The sequence below is a fragment of the Oryctolagus cuniculus genome, chromosome 10 (assembly GCF_964237555.1).
Source record: "Oryctolagus cuniculus chromosome 10, mOryCun1.1, whole genome shotgun sequence".
In the NCBI taxonomy this organism is placed as follows: domain Eukaryota; kingdom Metazoa; phylum Chordata; class Mammalia; order Lagomorpha; family Leporidae; genus Oryctolagus; species Oryctolagus cuniculus.
The window spans coordinates 66,849,956-66,860,055 of NC_091441.1; the positions used below are offsets into that span (position 1 = coordinate 66,849,956).

General features: G+C 44.5%; 1 pseudogene; it reads left to right on the forward strand.

Annotated features, from left to right (window-relative positions):
* The first annotated feature begins 2,432 nt into the window (after positions 1 to 2,432).
* On the forward strand, positions 2,433 to 2,902 carry LOC100355699 (large ribosomal subunit protein eL27-like; annotated as a pseudogene).
* Positions 2,903 to 10,100: the final 7,198 nt, after the last annotated feature.

Below are 10,100 nucleotides of genomic sequence, written 5' to 3' on the forward strand. Positions count from 1 at the left end.
GCTAGGTTGTTCATTTTCTTCTTGTCGAGTGTTAAGGGTGCTTCACACATTCCAAGTCTGTTTTGGTTCCCCATTGTGTATTCAGTGTCTAGGATTATATTAAGGAGCTCAGTAAATGTATGAGTAAGTGAGCATGACATGGCAGAACACTGAAGCCATGGACAAAGATTAGTTATCTAAATAGAGTGTGCTATGGTTTGGATTTGGTTTGCATGTTTCCCCCTCAGGTTCATATACTGAGAGCCTGGTCCTCAGTGTGATGATGTTGACGGGTGGTGTGGACCTTTAAAAGGCAGGACCTAGTGAGAGGTCACAAGACTTTCCCTTCTACGCTCTCTGGCTTCCTGTCTCTCCACGGGAACGCTCCCTCTCACATGTGCTCCAGCCATTGCGATGCCACCCATCACAAAGTCCTCAGATGATGCTGGCCATGCCCTTGAACCTCCAGAACTGTGATCCAATTACACCTCTTTTCTCTAAAAGCTACCCGGCCTCAGGCAGTTTGTTACAGTAACAGAAAATGGACTAAGACAGAGCATGAGAGTGAGATGAAACTATGCAGGGACAAGATGTTGAATATCATTGAACGCACAGAAAAAATTATCCAAATGCCCACCAGACATAAGGAAAGAAGTTCAGCTTCATCACTCACCAGAGAAATGCCAGAGAAAACCACAATGAGATACTACCCCACATGCAGCAGAATGGCTACACTTCTTGAAAATGATGGATCATACCAAGTGGGTAAAGATGTAAAGCAAGTGGAATGCTCATAGTCTTCCAAGGGGAGTGTAGTGTCATACAGCAAATCTGGAAAATGAGGGGCATGGATATACTACTATTTAATGACTTCACAATCCCCATGTGAGGTGTATTTCCAACAGATTGCACACATAGAACTTTGTGGTTCTGTTCATACAAAATTCAAAAGCAGGCAAACTTAATCTATTGCATTGAAAGGAAAGACAGAGGTGGGTGTTTGCCCTAGCAGTTAAGAAGGCAGTTAAAAAGCCTGTGTCCCATATCGGAGTGCCTGGGTTCAATTCTTGGCTCTGGCTCATAGTTCTGTTGTACCTGAGCGAGTGTAAACAAAGGAGCACCACATATTGATAAAATTTGATGGCCCTTTATTGCTGGCGGTGGAGAGTGGGCTCATGCCCTAAAGAACTCTCGACCTTGAAGCCCAAAGCAACAGGGTTTATTAAGGCAAAAACCACAAAATCAGGAGGGGAATACATGGTTGCTAGAATTAGGGAGAATACATGGTTACTGGGGTCAAGATGACCGAAAACCTATATGAAACTAGTATTGAGCCGGTGCCATGGCTCACTAGGCTAATCCTCCGCCTGCGGCGCCAGCACACCAGGTTCTAGTCCCGGTCGGGGCGCCGGATTCTGTCCCGGTTGCCCCTCTTCCAGGCCAGCTCTCTGCTGTGGCCCGGGAGTGCAGTGGAGGATGGCCCAGGTGCTTGGGCCCTGCACCCCATGGGAGACCAGGAGAAGCACCTGGCTCCTGGCTTTGGATCAGCGCGATGCACCGGCTGTAGCGCGCCGGCCACAGCGGCCATTGGAGGGTGAACCAACACCAAAGGAAGACCTTTCTGTCTGTCTCTCTCTCTCACTGTCCACTCTGCCTTTCAAAAAAAAAAAAAAAAAAAGAAAAGAAAAGAAAAGAAAAGAAACTAGTATTAATTATAATCTTGACAATACCAGTTACATCTTAACAATTTCAATTTTAATCTTGACATTAATCCAGGTATTGGTTTTAGTCACATGTAGGACATAGACAAATTACATTTTTGTTATTAACCCACGTGCAGCCTATCCACTTCCAAGCTTGAGGAATCATGCTAGGGGGTTTCTATGCTTTGCCAAGTGTGATGCAGTGGACTGCTATTGTCCGACTATTTTAGATCACAGTTTCAGACCTGAGTCTCATGGTGGGGGGGGTACCTTCCCAGAATGGAGTCTCAGGTTCTCCAAAATGGAGTCCCTACTGTCAATGTGCTACTTCAGTTCCAGCTAGCTGCTAATGCAGAGCCTTGAGGGAAGCAGGTGATGGACCCCTAACACCACGTGGGAGACTACATTGAGTTCTCGGCTTCTGGTTTTGGCCTGGCCCTGTCCGTTGCAGGCATTTGGAGAGTGAACCAGCAGAGGAGACCTCTTCCTGTCTCTGTTTTTATGTGTGTTTCTCTGCCTCTCAAACACACACACACAAATAGAATAAATAAATAGCCATGATATTCACGACCTTTGGTAGAGACCTGAAGGAGAACCACGTGAAGTTCTGTTTCCTGATCTGGGTGTTGGCTGTATGTGTTCAATATATGCTGATCCATCCTGCTGTTCATTTTATGATTGGTGAACTTTTCTGCATGCATGCTTGTATCTTAATTAAAAGTTTGTGTATAAAGGATGAAATAAATCTGTTTGGAGCCCTACAATAGAAAGTAGTAATGGGGTAGACCCGAGTGGTTGTCGTCAAAATGGGCAAGCTCATGAAACCCGGGACAGTGGTGCTGATCCTGGCCAGATGCTACTCGGGATGCAAAGCTGTCATCATGAAGAACATTGATGATGGCACCTCGGACCGCCCCTACAGCCACGCTCTGGTGGCTGGAATTGACCTCTACACTGGAAAGTAACAGCCACCATGGGCAAGAAGAAAATCGCGAAGTGGTAGAAGAGCGAGTCTTTTGTGAAAGTTTATAACTACAATCACCTCATGCCCACCAGGTACTCTGTGGATATTCCCTTGGACAAAACCGAGGTCAACAAGGATGTGTTCAGGGATCCCGCTCTTAAACGCAAGGCCCGGTGAGAGGCTAAGGTCAAGTTCGAAGAGAGGTACAAGACCAGCAAGAACAAGTGGTTCTTCCAGAAGCTGCGGTTTTAGATATTTTTTGTTCCAGTCATTAAAAACTTTAAAAAAGTAAAAAAGAAAGTAGTAATGGTCTTTTTCCATCTCTTCAGTATCCAGAGAATATCATTTATGGGCCATGATGAAAGCAAAGGAAGAGTAGAACCAGATATATTTATTCCTAAACATGCATGCTTCCCTTACCTGTTTATAAAAACTTTTCACGTATTTTAAATGCTGGTGCTTTGACTTGGAAACTAATCCTGCTATCAAGAAGAAATTGACTTGACGGCCATGGAATTATACAAATATTTTGGAAAGGATTTAGGAGATGCAACAGGTCATGAAAAAAAAAAAAAAAGAATACCTCTTTATCCAAAGTACATTTTGCTATTAGTTCTATACAATGTAAACTTTAAAAGAAAATTTTATTTAAAAGACAAACAGAGACAGAGATGGTAGAGATAGAGAAAGATCTTCCATCTGTTGATTTCGTTCTCCAAATGCCTGTAACACCCGGAGATAGGCCAGGCTGAAGCCAGGAGCCTGGAACTCAATCTGATTCTTCCACCTGGGTGGCAGGGATCCAAGTACTTGAGCCATCCTCTGCTGCCTCCCAGGATGTAAGTTAGCAGGGAACTGAAGTAGAGCTGGAGCTTAAACCTCGCACTCTGAGATGATGCGGTTGTCCTAAGTGACATCTTAACAGTTGTGCCAAATGCCTGCCCCCAGTGTAAACTTTGTTATATTCAGGACCCTTAATAATAATGTATAAATGAGATGATTTTCCTGAATGCTTACTCTTACTCCATTGTTGGCTGGCGCTGCGGCTCACTAGGCTAATCCTCCGCCTGCAGCGCCGGCACCCTGGGCTCTAGTCCTGGTCGGGGCGCCGGATTCTGTCCCGGTGGCTCCTTTTCCAGTCCAGCTCTCTGCTGTGGCCTGGGAGGGCAGTGGAGGATGGCCCAGGTCCTTGGGCCCTATACCTGCATGGGAGACCAGGAGGAAGCACCTGGCTCTTGGCTTCAGATCGGCGCAGCGCGCAGGCTGCCATGTACCAGCCATATCGGCTATTTGGGGGGTGAACCAACGGAAAAGGGAGGATCTTTCTCTCTGTCTCTCTCTCTCTCACTGTCTAACTCTGCCTGTCAAAAAAAGAAAAAAGAAAAAGAAAAAAAAGTCCACTGTTGCTGATGAGTATTAAAGAAACTGCTGACTTGAGGCTGGTTAGTTTCTCATGAGCCCTCCCTTCTCCATCTGGGTGGAGGCCTCTACGTGTTATGATCCCGAATTATGGAATTAATTAAGTATGAATTACGGTCGGATAATCCAATCCTTCTCTAGGAAAAAAGGAATTTGAGTGGAAAGAACACCAGCATTCTCCTAAGAACCCCTGTTGCGAGCCTGCTAGTCATCACACGGCTGTGAGTGGTGACCAGTGCACCTCTGAGCATCAGTGTCCATAAGTAAAACTCGGGGATGAAGACTTCACATGTCTGAAAGCGCTTCACGTGGGCTAGTGTTCAATACAGTTCTCCTTGTTCCTTTCATGTTAACTGAGAAGCAGGGAAGAAAACACACACTACAATCCACTTCTTTGATAAACAAAAACATTTTTGTTCAAGAGTTGGTGATAGGGCTGGCACTGTGGCATAGTAGGCTAAGCCGCCACCTGCAGTGCTGGCATCCCATGTGGACATGGGTTCAAGACCCGGCAGCTCCACTTCCGATCCCGCTCTCTGCTATGGCCTGGGAAAGCAGCAGAGGATGGCCAAGTCCTTGGGCTCCTGCACTCACGTGGGAGACCCAGAAGAAGTTCCTGGCTCCTGGCTTCAGATTGGCACAGCTCCGGCTGTTGTGACCAGTTGGGGAGTGAACCAGCAGATGAGGACCTCTCTCTCTGCCTCTGCTCTCTCTCTGTAACTCTGACTTCCAAATAAATAAATAAATAAATACATCTTTAAAAATAATAATAAGAAGAAGAAAGGGGCCAGCACTGTGATGTGGTGCACTAATCCTCCGCCTGTAGTGCCAGCATCCCATATGGGCACCAGTTCAAGTCTCAGCTGCTCCTCTTCTGATCCAGCTCTCTGCTATGTCCTGGGAAAGTAGTAGAAGATGGCCAAGTGCTTGGGCCCCTGCACCCACGTGTGAGACCCAGAAGATCCTGGCTTCAGGCTTTGGATCGGCCCAGCTCTGGCTGTTGCGGCTATTTGGGGAGTGAACCAGCAGATGGAAGACCTCTCTCTCTGTCTCTTCCTGTCTCTGTCTGTAACTCTACCTCTCAAATAAGGTAAATAAATAAATCTTTAAAAAAATATAGAGAGTTCATGAATAGATAATATGTTCAATGGCATAATATGGTGAAAAGCAGTTTGACAACAGAGGACTTCAGTTCATATCTTTCTGCCACTTACTATGTACAGTTGTCCCTCGGTATCTAGAGGATACCAGTATCTAGGGGTTCCAGGACCCCCAACAGATAAAACCTGTGGATACTCAACTCTCTTCCATACACTGGTGTGGTATTTGTATATATCCTACACACATCCTCCTGGATGCTTTAAATCAGCCCTAAATGACTTATAGTTCTTAACACCATGTAAAGGCTGTGGAAATAGTTGTTATATTGTGTTGTTTAGCAAATAATGACAGAAGTCTGCCCATGTTCAATAGACACAATTTCTCTCTCTCTCTCTTTTTAAAGATTTATTTATTTATTTGAAAGGCACAGTTGCAGAGAGGCAGAGGCAGAGAGAGAGAGAGAGAGAGAGAGAGAGAGAGAGAGAGAGAAAGTCTTCCATCCGCTGGTTCACTTCCCAGATGGCTACAATGGCTGGAGCAGTGCCAATCTGAAGCCAGGAGCCAGGAGCTTCTTCTGGGTCTCCCATGTGAATGCAGGGCCCCAAGGACCTGGAACATCTTCTACTGCTTTCCCAGGCCATAGCAGAGAGCTGGATCAGAAAGTGGAGCAGCTGGGACTCAAACCAGTGCCCACATGAAATGCTGGCACTGCAGGAGGCGACTTTACCCACTACACCACAGCGCTGGCCCAGACACAATTTCTCTTTAGAATATTTTCCATCTGTGTATGGCTGACTCTATGGCTGTATAATCCACAGATATAGAGGGCCAAGTGTATTTGCCCTTTAATAAGTTACTTCAGGTATTAGAAATGTAGTTTGGTTGATTTCGATTCAGAAAAATGTCACCAGCTTCCACATGGGATTGTTATGAGGGTTAAGGGTGATAAATGTACGAGTTGGAAGTCTTTGCAAGTGAAAAATGAAGCTCAACCAGCCCCCAGCCAGAGTTACTGGCAGGTGCTACCAAGCTGGGCCAGGGCAGAGATCATCTGGACTCCTGCAACCTTCGACTTTGATGCTGTTAAGTTCCTTTGAGTTTTGAACCCATCATTGGCACCTCTTCTCCCCTAAAACAATTACCCAGAAAGGGCCACACCTAGCTTCTGTGGACTTCAGTGCCTTGAAAATAAGTGCTGTCTCATCTGTGTGTTTTTGCAACCACCTGACTCTGCTCTTCAAAGGCAGCTTTTGTGAGCGTGAGCCATGCCTGTTCACTTCTGTCTTGGACGCTGGTGAAGGCCTCACAGCTCTTCCCTACTTCACCAAAATCGGGGGAATTGAAGCGATGCTGAGCGCTGGGGGCTGACTTGAACACCTTGATTCTTTCTAGGGGTGAAATCTTTCTCAACAGATAGGTTATTTAGAGACTAGAATAGACGGCACCCTGCAGAGCCTTGGCATCAGGGTTGGCCATCAGTGCCAGTACATTCAGTCATGCACTCTCCTGAATAAATAAATTCAAGTCGACTTGCACGTTCTTCCTTATGCATATGAAAAAAAATCTGTACATATACATAGGATAATACTTCAAATACTTCAAAAAGTTTATGAAAAATATAATCAAATGATAAGTTTATTAAATGCTAAGTTTATAATTAAATGATAAGTTTATTTGGTGCAAAAAATTTGAAAGCCATGCATCATTTTTTCTTTTCTTTTTTAAAGAAGTTTTATTTATTTATTTGAAAGGCAGATTTACAGAGAAAGAAGGGAAAGCAAGAGGGAGAGATCTTCCACCCACTGGTTTACTTACCAAATAGCTGCAATGGCCAGGCCAAAACCAGGACACTGGAACTCCATCTGGGTCTCCCATGTGGGTAGCAGAGACCCAAGTACTTGGACCATCTTCCACTGCTTTCCTAGGTGCATTAGCAGGGAGCTGGATGGGGAGTGGAGCAGTGGGATGTCGGATGTCGATGTTGCAAGCAGTGGCTTAACCCACTACACCACAATGTCAGCTCCAATTTTTTTCATAATTTGCATTTCCCATGAACTTTTTGAAGCTCTCTCATATTTATCTATTATAAATATATTGTGAGTAGTTTTTCTATAGGCTCACTGAAATCTCTGAAACTCTTATTAAGCATTTTTATGATTTCTTGTAGTAGATCATGGTGTTTTAAAGCACAAACTTTGGATTTAGGAAAAATGTGACTTTGAATTGTTAGGAAAAGAGTTGCATATTGGTGCCTCTTCACACATGGCACCAAAATGTTAGGAAAAGAGGTGCAGAATAGAGAGGAGGCAGTGTATGAATTTACAGCGAGACCGAATTTATTCAGAGAAAATAAATTCGCAGAGGTAGGTGACCAACCGCCCGCATGCACACTGATGGAACAAGGGGCAGAAGGCCCCGACTCCCAGGGGCCAGCCCTTTTTATATTTTAGGAGGCCTAGGGATGGGGATGGGGTTGGGGGCAGCAGGCAGAGGGGAATTCCTGGAACTGGTCTTTCAAGTGTTTCAAGCAACTGGTCTTTCAGGTGACTGTGAGGGGTGGGGTATGAAAGCAATAAGTTGTGAGACATTGAGATTCAAAGGCAAGGAATACATTCAGATGTTTATGTCTTTTGGGCAATGATAGAGAATGGCTGACTATGTCCTTGTTCCATCATGAATCCTGTTTTCACCCCTTTCCTGCTGACATTTCAAGATACTCTCTCCCTTAGGCTTATTTTCCCTGTAAAATTAGCTCAGATCTCTGATTTGCTCCAACAGTCCTTTGAGGTATTAATAGCCACAATATATGCATAGATGTTTGATGCACATGTGTTTGCTTTTTTAAAAAAAGTTATTTATTTATTTGAGAGAGAGAGCGTGAGCTCACATCTGCTGGTTCACTCTCCAAATGCCTCCAAAGACCAGGGCTGGGCCAGGTCAAAGTCAGAAGCCAGGAACTCCATCCTATTCTTCCACATGGATGACAGGGACACAATCACTTGATTCATCACCTGCTGCCTCCCAGCGTGTACATTAGCAGGAAGCTGGAATCAATAGTAGAGCTGGGACTGGAACCCAGACACTCTAATATGGGATGTGGGCATCTTAACCAATGCTCCAAATGCCCACCCCTGTTTGTTTCTATTATTTATTTGTATACCATTATGGCCTACTCTTCCAGAGAAGCCAAAGTTTCAGATTCCTATAAGAAACCAACAGTACATAAAATAACAACAAAACAAAACAAAAACACTTACACTTAAAGTTGAATATAAACATAAACTAATAAATATAACAGTCCATCACATTGTTTCATTAGGGGCATGTGTTTGGCCTAGCAGTTAAGACTCCAACATTCCCTATCAGAATACTAAGTTTGATTTCTGACTTTGGCTTCTGACTCCAGGTTTCTTGTTAATCCAGATGCTGGAAGTCAGCAATGACGGTGCAAGTAATTGGATTCCTGCCATCTGGATTGATCTTCTGGCTCCTAGCTTCAGTTCAGGCCATCCTCATCCTTTGTGAGCATTTGAGAAGTGAACCAGTAGATGAGCGTGTTTCTCTTTCTCTCTCTCTGTAAGTCAGAACAACAAAAAAAAAAAAACAAAAAAAATCTTGGAAGATAGGGGAGGATGTTTGGCCAGTAGTCAAGTCACTGTTTAGGACACCCGTGCTCCTCATTAGAGTATTTGGGTTTGTTCCTTCACTTCCAGCTTCTTGCTAATTTGCATCCTGGAAGGCAGTGATGATGGCTCAAGTAGCTGGATTCTTGTCATCCACTTTGGAGACCGGACCTGAAATCCCAGTTCCTAGCTTCAGCCTAGCCCAGCTGAGGCAGGCATTTGGGATGGGAGCTCTCTTTCCCTTTGTGTATCTGTCTGTCTCTGTCTCACTGCCTCTGATGTCAATAAACAATCGAGTAAGATAAAGCAAGGAATGAAATAGTAGTTCTACATGAGACTAGATTAGAAAAGACATGAAAACCAAATGCAGTGGGTGATTCCTGATTAGATCTTAGCTCAACTATACAACAAGAAACAACTTTAAAGGTTGTTGTTGGGAAAATTATGGATTATATATTAGATAACATTAGTGAATGTACTGATGTTAGATATCTTGGGGAGATACTGTTATAGTTGTACATGAAAATGTCTTTGTCTTGGGAGACACATGCTGAAGTACTTACAGGTGAAATCTGATGAGGACTCTCTCTGTCAGATGATTTAGTAAAAAGATACATATGTGGGAGCAGGCATTTGGCCTAGCCATGAGGACACCAGTCAGGAAGCCTACATTCCATGTCTGAGTGCCTGAGTCTGAGTAAGCAATAAAGGGGGAGTAGAGTTCCACGAGTAGTTCAGAGACCCCAAGTGACCCACCCGCCCTTGTCCTCACAAGGAGTGGGAGCCAGAGTTGCAAGGCTGGGAGGAATAACAACCGTTTCCTCACGTTCTTTCCTCTCCTGAGATATGGGCAAACACTTATTTCTTTGTCCAAGAAATTACCCTCATGCCACTCTTCTATCTCCTACCTGTGGCCTACTCCATGGCGCCTGACTTGATCTAACCTTAGTTCCATTTACACAAAGAAACTGAGTAGAATCTCAAAGCCTCAATTCCAAGCTCCTGATAGAGACTTTGGCCTACCTGGGAACTGGCTCAGACACCTACATGTGTTCACGGAGGCCAAAGCGGTGGTGGCCAAGGAGTCAGGGGGTGGTAGGACAACAGTTGCCTGTCTCCCCTCTTCTTTTTGGTGAAGGAAAGCCTGTTTCTGAACTCAGCAGAGTTTCTACAAAGCACTTGCTGTAGGATTCTTTAATTTCTGACTTTGAAATGCAGCCGTAGGAATAAACGAGAAAACCTGGACTCACACTTTGGAATGAACCATGATGAGCACACTGAACATTTAAACATAGACCCCATAAACATGTT